General features: G+C 38.9%; 1 pseudogene; it reads right to left on the bottom strand.

Moving 5' to 3' along the window:
• Positions 1–8,869: 8,869 nt before the first annotated feature.
• On the bottom strand, positions 8,870–10,766 carry LOC149169468 (putative aquaporin PIP1-5 pseudogene; annotated as a pseudogene).
• Positions 10,767–11,230: the final 464 nt, after the last annotated feature.

Below are 11,230 nucleotides of genomic sequence, written 5' to 3'. Positions count from 1 at the left end.
AAGGTTAAAGGTTCTTCGAAAGGTTATGAAAATGCTATTATATACACCTGCGCCATCCGAACATGGTTCTTTTCGTTTAGACTTCCGTTCTATCCACGTACACTATCTGAGCAATCTTAGAACAAAAGCTAATGTAATTTAAAGTGGACATAATGCACTTTTAAACAAGAACCGAAATTTCAGGTCGTTGGTTTGGCACCGACATGAGTCATAATACAGATGGCGATGAAGGAGTTAGGTTTGGCCTTTTGGCTGATCTATATACGTCCACATACTCGGTATCATGCTAAATCGGATCCTCATGACCGTGAATGGTGTTAAGGAGCCCGAGTATTTTCTAAAGCTGGGTTGTATTTTTATGCACATGGAGTAGGATGGCGGAGAGTTCAAGTAGCAGACAACATAGAGCATGATTAGTGGCTTCATGCTAACGGATGAGCGTCTATATGAAGAATTCACTGTTAAGGATCAAATAAATGATGGTCTGCATCATACTAAAAGTCCATTTTTGATTCCCATGATGCAATGACACCGCCTCCATTTTCTCATGGGTTTCTCTATATTTGTTGACATTAAATGAATTCCAGACAAGTTTCGGTAAGCCAAGGAAGAATTTTGGATCCATGAAGGCCAAGCGATGGCAGTAGCGGCCAAGGCGTTGGCTTACTAGAATACAGAGTATGTAATTGGCTAAACTTGTACATGTCCCCAAAGCTAGAACCATTTCTGCGTGGGAGCAATCCTATTCGCACATTTAAACGGGGTTTTGATTTGGTAGCTTTTGATGAATGTACCCGATTCCTGGCTTTATATGATGCACAAGTATCCAAGCTTTTAATATACAGATTTGATGAATCATTCCGGAATATAGACTGGACAGGTGTTGAAATTATGTTGGAATTGTTTTCTGGGAGTACAATTATAATATGGATGCAGTGTATTCCTGGGAAAGCAGAATTGCTTCTAGTTGATGACATGAACAGGGTTAGGGTGGTAGAACTTCATCATCAGCCTTTGATGAAACCGAAAAGTCTACAATGTGTTCAGACCGCAAAGAGGAGATTTTCTCATCTTCTTCTCAAGAAACTTCTCAAGCTGTAAGCAAGGCTTCATCAGAATTTGAGCTCAAAGTTTACATGCCAGGTGATGCCATGTCCTTTTTGAAGAACATTTCCTTGGATAAGATCGCTGAAGATGTTGGTGATTTCCAGCCACAGAAGTTTTGGAGTTTAAAGAATTACCAAAGTACAAGTCAAATTCAGAGGGAGATTGTAAATATTCCAAGAACCATGGCTCTCAGAAGACTTGCGCTACATTAGATTACATCTATCAGATTTTTGATAACTATGCTGTTAGTTCTGCACTCTGTAGCGGAAGTATTAGGCATCTTACCTTCCATGTTTTGTTGAACTCAAGAAATACGATTGGAGAAGATGATGGACAAAGAAAATGTAAAGAATACTTGCAGCTTCTGATTGAGCAGTTAGAAAAAGAAAAAGGAAAGGATTTTTCAAATCTCGGGATTCAGTTTCAAGTTATCATGTCTGAAAGCTGGGACTCAAATATTGTAGATGTTTTGTTCTCTTCTTATAAAAAGAGGCCTTTGGGAAACTGGATCTGTCAACTTATTTGTCTTGTACCCATCCAAATAGCCCGGGCTGAAAACAATGGACTACATCCTTTGCTTGATGAGCTTCAGATACCTCCCCATCACACTTATGCAGATAGCATATCTCTAGCAAACTTGCTCCGTTTTGGCTTATATGACGCTGTGTTGAGTCAGTGGGATGGTAAAATCATGGTGGTCTCATCAATTGCAGTTGGTTCATCTATTGGAGGTTCATGTTACAGGGAATGCGATTCTGAATCTCAGCATAGCAAAGGTGAAATTGAAGATTGGCAATATCAGCTATTCAATTTTGTGAGAAGTTTAAAGGAAGACTGTAGTTTATTTAAATCACACAGCAGTTTCGTAGCGCGCTACGAAACTGCTGTAGGTGATGATTTTAAAGCACAGAACAGTTAGTGTGATACTGTGAGCGTGAGTTGTGGAAGAGAGATATCTGTTTATCAATACCATCTACAGCACATTCAAAAACATGGTAGTATTTCATACCTGGGGTTGTTAAAAGATTTGGGAACATGTTGCTACACTTTAGGAGAATGTTGGGAGACAGAAGCCGTGAAAACAGAGCACCTTCCTTGGTTAATTAATGAAGCCATCTACATGACTGGAATCCAAGGCCAACTCATTTAGTGTACTTTCCTTCAGTCATCTCAACTCAAGTAGCAAAAGGACATGTGTCAAGAGCCAGAATAGCATCATGCTACGAGGAGCAAAGATTGTGGATTTTGATTAAATGAAAACCATTTGTAATTTCAGTTTAATCATTATGTAATTAATAAGTTAGTTATGCACTAGATAGGGATAGTCAATAGCCACCTTCGAGGCTCCCCTCATGCTGGAGGAGGAAGCTCGAGGTGGATAAGTTTGTTTGCCTATAAAGGGATCAGATTAGAATGTAAAAAAGGTTGGACATTTTATAGAAAAACAGAGTTGTTTTGGGCCATTGTAAGACTTTTTTGACAGTAATAGTAAAACAGTGTTGTTCTCTACTCAAGATTCTCGATGGATTGTTATGTTCAAATATAATGATGGTGTTTTATACTTTACGTTCTTTTATAGCCTTGTTGTAACACAATCACTCAGAATTCATAATCTTATGCTCTGACTTCCTGTGTGTTTGGCAAGCTATGTTTTGATGGAGTATGTTTGACATGTAATGCAAAGAGCCTTGACTTCCATGAGATGACTATGTTTTCCTTGTTTACTTAATATATTAGACTCCATTGCCCAATGAGAACTAGTTTGATATGTTTCCAACCAGCTTTGCTTTCATGAATGAATAAAGAGTTAGCCATCTATTGTAGTGAAGGATTTTATCAAGACTTTGTGAGAGAGCCCTCTCTGATCAAAGAGGCTAATCTTTGGTCTAAAGTTAGGTTGAAATAGTTACATGAAATCTTGCTTGGTTGCAGCCCTCAGTAGTGATTTTGTGATAACATGGTCCATGAGTTCTATTTAAAGCGCATGGAGGGTCATTTTTTGGTTAATCCATGCATGAGAGAAGCTTATGTAAATTTTCATTCTTTGATTAATAAATTGCCTGTAGTACCCACTTTGGGACAGGCCGTGGACTGTTTCCCTCCTTGCACTCTGAGGGTTTTAACCATGTCAAAAATACTGGTGTATTGATTTGAGATCTGGTTGTGAGCGGTGTCCTTTTGGTATTCTTTCTGTGGAACTTACCCTGTAAATTCCTACAAGTTTTATATCATCTCATGACACAAATGATTGGGAAATATAGAAAATATATTTTGTTAAATATTGATTGAATCTCATATCAAGGTTATAGTGTCTAAGTCACCTTTATCAAATTGTTGAAGTGATTTGCCTCTCCATCAACAAACTCTGGTTGATCAAAGACATGTTCACATATTTTAGAAACCTAAATGTGAGAACTAGATTGAGATTAAATGAAGATGTTCAATTCTGTGTACAGTTTCACCCATTGCTTATATACTTGTTTTAGTCCCTTTTAACATTCGGTGAGTGAATTAGTGATCTAAGGTACCTTTTTTTTTCTTTTCTACTCTGCCTTATGGACCAGCATTGATCTCTTTTATATTTGCCTATGAATGGCTTGACATTGGTAATTCAACTATATGAATGAGTTATAGCTCATATTTAGCATGGTTCTTATTGATTCTGTCTGTATATCATTTAGTTGTGGCACGGTAATAGAATACGGTTATTTGCTTTTCTAAAGCATTAAACAAAGAGAGTGATTTGGTCACAAAATGAGAAATTTTGAATAATAATTCTAACGGTGCATCCATTTTCTATGGCTTCATTTCAAGCTTAAAAAGTGTATGTTGTAAATTTGTAACTTCTTTTTGTATCTATACACTACATCTCTAGAAGGGTAGGAATGGAAGTGAATAGATTCTTGAAATCTGCAAATGAATCTTCAGAGGAACAAACAATGTTGTAGTGGGTAATAGACTATCAAAGGATTTGATAAAGTCTACAGATGAACCAATGGTGTTTTGGAATGTATTAAGTGAAAAGGAAAGCTATGTGAGCCAGAGGGCAGCAGTCGAAAGCTAGACACACAAACCAGTGGCGCCTCTATGTATTTTGAATCTGCTCCTTTGGGCACTCATTTTGTAGTTCATGTTTCAAAACCACCTGATGCTTTAAACAAGAAAAATGCTCGAGATTTAATTTGAGTTACTCTTCCTCAAGGGAGAATACTCCTCCTGGTAAAAGAAAAAGTTGTTGTGTGACAATAGATAGGTGGGAAAATTTGCGTTGTTTAAAGGATATCTGACAGATTTTCAAGGAACAACTTCATGTCTCAGATTTTATGGAGAAGAATAAGCAACTGTGGAGTATATATCAGATTTCAAGGCATTGGGTCAGCAATCAACTGTGGATCTAATTCAGATTTGAAGCATTCCATTTCATCATTTCCAGATTTCTTGTAACATGCCAGAGATTGTTTTATTTTAGTTTATTGTTAGGATTTCATTCCTTAAAGCTGGTAGCTTTATTTCTCTGTAAAGTTGATAATTTTCAATGTACTAGGGGTTGGCTTTCGGACCAAAGGGTGTAGTCTACCAAAAATCAAAGAAAAGGGTGTTGATTGCTTTGCTAAACAAAATCTAACCCATGTAGCATGCTTACAATAAATCCTCACTTAATTATATTATATGACTTGTCAAGATCAAATTCAAGGAAGTGAGCCTTCTTACTCATCTCCCTGGCCAATTTGATGCTCTGCAAGGTGATAATATTCTTTCTTATGATTTTGGAAGCTTGCGACTTGAATCATTTTCTTAAAATGTTTGTAATAACCTCGTGGGAGACATTGAGGAGTGTTATAGGCCTCCAGCCTCAAATTTCTTGGCATAGTAACATACTACAATGTTGACATCATCATGGTTTTATATCATCTCATGACACAAATGATTGGGAAATATAGAAAATATATTTTGTTAAATATTGATTGAATCTCATATCAAGGTTATAGTGTCTAAGTCACCTTTATGAAATTGTTGAAGTGATTTGCCTCTCCATCAACAAACTCTGGTTGACCAAAGACATGTTCACATATTTTAGGAACCTAAATGTGAGAACTAGGTTGAGATTAAATGAAGATGTTCAATTCTGTGTATAGTTTCACCCATTGCTTATATACTTGTTTTAGTCCCTTTTAGCATTCAGTGAGTGAATTAGTGATCTAAGGTACCTTTTTTTTTCTTTTCTACTCTGCCTTATGGACCAGCATTGATCTCTTTTATATTTGCCTATGAATGGCTTGACATTGGTAATTCAACTATATGAATGAGTTATAGCTCATATTTAGCATGGTTCTTATTGATTCTATCTGTATATCATTTAGTTGTGGCACGGTAATAGGATACGGTTATTTTCTTTTCTAAAGCATTAAACAAAGAGAGTGATTTGGTCACAAAATGAGAAATTTTGAATAATAATTCTAACGGTGCATCCATTTTCTATGGCTTCATTTCAAGCTTAAAAAGTGTATGTTGTAAATTTGTAACTTCCTTTTGTATCTATACACTACATCTCTGGAAGGGCAGGAATGGAAGTGAACAGATTCTTGAAATCTGCAAATGAATCTTCAGAGGAACAAACAGTGTTGTAGTGGGTAATAGACTGTCAAAGGATTTGATCAAGTGAACAAACAGTGTTGGAATGGAAGTGAACAAATCTCTTTTATATTTGCCTATGAATGGCTTGATATTGGTAATTCAACTATATGAATGAGTTATAGCTCATATTTAGCATGGCTCTTATTGATTTTGTCTGTATATCATTTAGTTGTGGCACAGTAATAGAATACGGTTATTTGCTTTTCTGAAGCATTAAACAAAGAGTGATTTGGTCACTATGACATTTTTCTTAAAATGTTTGTAATAACCTTGTGGGAGACATTGAGGAGGGTTATAGGCCTCCCGCCTCAAATTTCTTGGCATAGTAACATACTACAATGTTGACATCATCATAGTTTTATATCATCTCATGACACAAATGATTGGGAAATATAGAAAATATATTTTGTTAAATATTGATTGAATCTCTCAAATCATGGGTATAAGATGACCAGATGTAGATTTGTGGTTTTTCGAAGTCAATAATTGAAGCCCAGTTATAGTTGAATTGGAAACATCCATTGAAACTTCAGTACACATTTTCAGGTTAAGTTTGTGTTATGTACTATCGATAATTGTCATATTTGTGCCTCTGGAAACATATTAATCTCGTTAACTGAGTTTCTTTGAATAAACAACTGTTAGTTTATTTTATCAGTTTACATGGAATGTTAAATTAAAAAAAGCCATGATAGCTTTAGACAGGTGCATTTTTCATTATTCATATACATTCTTGGAAAACACCACTTTGAAATCAATATTTGTTTGTGTTAGATATGGATAATGACCTAGATGAAGCAATTCCCTTAATGACCCAGATGAAGCATATCTATGCCCTCTTAATTCTAACGTCATGAAATCTAGCTATATCTGAGCTCAGATAAATTTATTAGTCGTACAAGAAGACTTCATTAATAAATCTAGGGACTTCAAGTTATGATGTGTAGTGATTTCACATCTGCTTAATAGGGAACTATTTCAACAGCTCTGTGAATTTTATAGAGATTTGGTGTCTTTATCAATCAATAATGCTTGATAGCCCAATTGGGTTTGATACATGTATGCTTTATGATTATTATAGCCAGGTCTGAAGGCTTCAGTTATGAAATCATTCATCTTAACTGTCATTCGAGTTGGAATCTAAACATGAGTGGAGAGGTTCACTGCCCTACTCAGATTTTGTGGCAATTCCTGTTACTTTATGCTCATCATTCAATAGTGCCTATTCTGCAGATGAGCTACTTTCACACATATATTATAGTTGTTATCAATCAAATCGTGCACCTGTTTAAGTTAAGACAAGACAATCAGTTAATCACTTTGAAGTTTGGAGATATCAGAAAATGTGATTTCTATAAAACACTCACAACAATAAATAGGATACCCTTCATGGGGTTCATATTAAAAATTGCATCCTGAAAATTTCACTTAGCATCTCCAGTCAAGTTAATAAATCATGTCAACCACATAAAAACAGGTTGGCCAGTAATCCCTTGATAATTCGTGAAGGTCTAAAGGTTCTAAGTCCATCAGATTGTAATTACATTATAGCATTTAGCCATTATCTATGAAAAGGCTAATGGGGTTGTGGTTCAGCAGTGAAGAATGTGGCATGCCAGACCACACACCAAGGTTCAACGGCAAAGACAGCGACATGTCACAATGACTTTTTGGATGTGCTAACATGAATCTTGATACTTTGAAGATTCAAGAACTATTGAGTCAAGAACTAATTGGTATTCTTGCGCAAAGCAATTAAGTACCATGTGGATCAACTAAAATAGGAGTAAATCATGAGTTAATGGCAAATAAGCGCATTGGTTGCATCTCATTTTTTAGAATCACTAGAGGTAAGTACGTAATTGACTAGATGAGGGCTAGTTGCTAGCAGCAATGCCATAGGTAGCGTTCATCCACGACCTTCTAGTAGCCAGCAAGCAGAATGCCAGTTATCGACAACATTGGTTGCCTTAGCCTCATTAGCTGCTAGAAGCAGAGTACTAATAGCCATCAAGGTGTGGGGGGATCTGTAAGAATTCTATTGACATTAAGTAGAGTCTATTTATGATTTGAGTTCAATTTTGAGCTCATAAGCCAAGGGCTCAAATGTAGCTCCATTCTTATCAAGCACTGACATTCTCACCTTGGCTTTGGAGGTCAGTACTAACCATTTATGAATTTGTCATCGCAGTTCACTCGCTCAAGCTTTTGCTCATAGTAGTCATAAATGACCTGGGGTCATTCTCTAAATCAATTGACTTGGCAAAGACCATAATAGGAAACATTATTGGTGGATATGATTCCACTAGAGACATGTTGATTCATAATGAAAAGGAGTAGTGATGAATAAAACCCACGATAGCCTGACCTGATTCCTCTTATATCCCTTACTCCATACCGAAACTAGAGACCAATTACAAGCTCTCTGATCACTGCATTAACGCCAGGTGATAACCTCCCACATGTAACAATGGCGACATGGACTTCATCAGGACTAAAACGTATCTCAGACTGAGGCCCTGCTATGTGATATAGTACTTGTGTTTCCCTTGACATTGTCTGCATATCCACAACAATGTCCTCCATTACCATATCGTTCTCAGTCACAAAAAACCCTTCAATGGGGCGAAAAATATTGGTTATGCATAAGAGGATTTCCAAAAGTGGGTACATCCTGTAAATATTCTCTCAAGTGGGGAGTACCCTGAATCCTCTTCTGTGCATGACATTTTATGACAGCCCCTGCTGTTGATGGCTCACTTATTTTTTCTTTTGCATTGTAGATATCAGGAAAGAATGCAATGAAGACAGAAACAGAAGATTTTATAAAATTCAAAGATGATGATAACGATTAAAGCTATTAAATCACTCACAGATGGTAAGGAATGAACACACTATATCATTCAGGCACGATAATAACATTATAACAATAACAATGTATGTTATATAAATGAAAAGAAACCTGTTGTTCATTAAACTCGTTTCAGAAACCAAAATTAGCTGTTCCAGAAACTAGACTTTTTTTTCAACCACACTGGCTATAACTTCCATTAAAAAAGAAGATAAAGCAGACCCACTAAGTGCAACAACCAAAGTGTCCATTATTTTACAGTGAGAGGAATAATACACTCCACTGAAGCCCACGAGAGCAAAATCTGCCAGTGGCTTCCGATGGCCTAAATCACACTTAAAACATAATATATGGATATCATCCATCATGTAAAACCATTTATCAGAAGACAATACACATGCGTTAACAGACCTCTCAGCCTTAAAGTTTAAGCCCCCTCTCCAATATGCTGGGCTAGGCTGGGCTGTTTCTAGGAGCGAGTTTTGAAGGGAATGGCACGAAAGATCATCTGGTGGTAAATAGCTGCCAAGCCAGCGCCCAAGAATGGACCGACCCAGAAAATCCAATGGTCATCCCAAACATGAGACTTGTTGTAGATGATGGTAGCTCCCAAGCTTCGGGCAGGGTTGATGCCAGTTCCAGTGATGGGAATTGTGGCAAGGTGAACCAGAAAAACTGCAAACCCTATTGGAAGTGGTGCTAGCAGAGGAACGTGAGAATCCCAGGCACTTCGTTTGGCATCGGTAGCAGAGAAAACGGTGTAGACCAGAACGAAGGTTCCCACAATCTCAACACCCAAGCCATCTCCCTTGGTGTAGCCATGAGCCACAGAGTTAGCACCTCCAGCGTCCGCTTGGTACTCGCCTTCCATGAAGCCCTTCACAACACCAGCGCCACAGATGGCTCCCAAGCACTGACATATCATGTAGAACATAGCCCGGGGCAGAGACAACTTTCTGGCCAAGAACAGCCCAAAGGTCACTGCTGGGTTAATGTGACCACCTGAAATACCGGTTGTGCAATAGACAAGACAGAAGATCATTCCCCCAAAAGCCCATGAAATACCCTGAATTCCAACAGATCCAGTGCAAACATTGTCGACCCTCTTGACACCGATGACCGTGAGGATCGTGATGTAAAGAAACAAGAAAGTCGCCATGAACTCTGCAATTCCCGCCCTCCAGAAGGACCATGACGCCAACTCCCCGAGTTCGAACAGTGGCGCGGGATCCGGCTCCTTGTAATCCTTTTCCCTCGTCTGTGCCGCAGTCCCCTGACAGACTACTCCGATCGGGGACGAGCTATTGCAGCCGCGGTGTATCCAGAGAATCAACGATATACCTTAATTGAATTGAACAACCAGACTGTTTTCCACAAGTTCATCGTTGAGTTCAAGCGACGATGATGAGATGAGCGGCCCAACTGGATAAATGTGGGGCATTCGACGAATCTCCTCCGTGGGATTAGATATCTTTCCTTCCACAAGAGCTTTGATCGCTTCATGCTCTAGTTCCTCGAACGTGTTTACCAAAATGCCCGTTACTTCCCACAGACGTGAGCAATGGTTGAGGAACTAGTAAAAGGCTTCATCTGACCTGTCCTGAAGGGGAGTCGACATATCACTGCCAGGGATCGGCGGAATGCCCGGTAACGCTATTGGAAAATCTACATCCTTAAACGAAATTGGGATCTTCGAGACAAGCCTCTAGTTCCTCGAACGTGTTTACCAAAATGCTGAGCAATGGTTGAGGAATCAGTAAAAGGCTTCATCCGACCTGTCCTGAAGGGGAGTCGGCATATCACTGCCAGGGATCGGCGGAATGCCCAGTAACACTATTGGAAAATCTACATCCTTAAACGAAATTGGGATCTCCGAGACAAGCTTGGGAAGAGATAACGTGACTGAAAGCATAGAAGCAGTGGAAGTGAAGAATACGTATGTGGGTATACAGAGCTCGGCGGCCACACCGAACATAGTGGAGCAGAAAACATCAGTGATGAAAGCAGAGACGGGAGAGGCAGAGTGGACGAGGGATGTTAGAGCATTTTTCACTGATCCTTTCGATTTCTCCAAAAGTTTAGATATGTAAGTTTCTATTTTCAGATGTTCTGCGCCCTCTATCTCCTCCTCCGGCAGCTGGATGGTGTTGATGTCGAGACCTGAGGACGCCATTCTCCGGGTCAGAAATTATGCATTGCAATTTTGGCGATTATGCAAGAGGGTAATACCCGCGTGGGTGACAATTTGAATGGAACCGGAATAAGGAGCTCCCGAGTCCCGAACAATACACCGCAGGTAGTCTGTCAGGGGATGTCAGGCCCCATTCTCTGCATCCGAATCGGATATCTTGTCAGGCTCTCGCAGGTAATGTTAGGATTGCCAGGGAGGGTGGCAGAGAAGGAGGGTGGCGGAGCTCCGAGAGGGTGGTGGAGGGTGAAGACATTTTCGGTGGCCTGAGCCGGACAATTTTCCACCGGTGACGGAAAGCGAGCCATTCTACCGCCTAGGTAGACTACTCCCAAATTTAATCTTCCTGCATATTTCTGAGTGCACTCAGTTTTCCATGTTTCATGCTTAAATAAGTTTATAGGTGAGAAGATCCCAATTCGAACAATATTTGCAGACCTTGACGAGGA

Source organism: Pinus tabuliformis, chromosome 4_2 (assembly GCF_031772625.1).
Source record: "Pinus tabuliformis cultivar Carrire ecotype Pingquan chromosome 4_2, CPIR1, whole genome shotgun sequence".
Classification (NCBI taxonomy): domain Eukaryota; kingdom Viridiplantae; phylum Streptophyta; class Pinopsida; order Pinales; family Pinaceae; genus Pinus; species Pinus tabuliformis.
The sequence above is the reverse complement of the archived record's forward strand: the minus strand, read 5'-3'. Positions and strand labels throughout refer to the sequence as shown.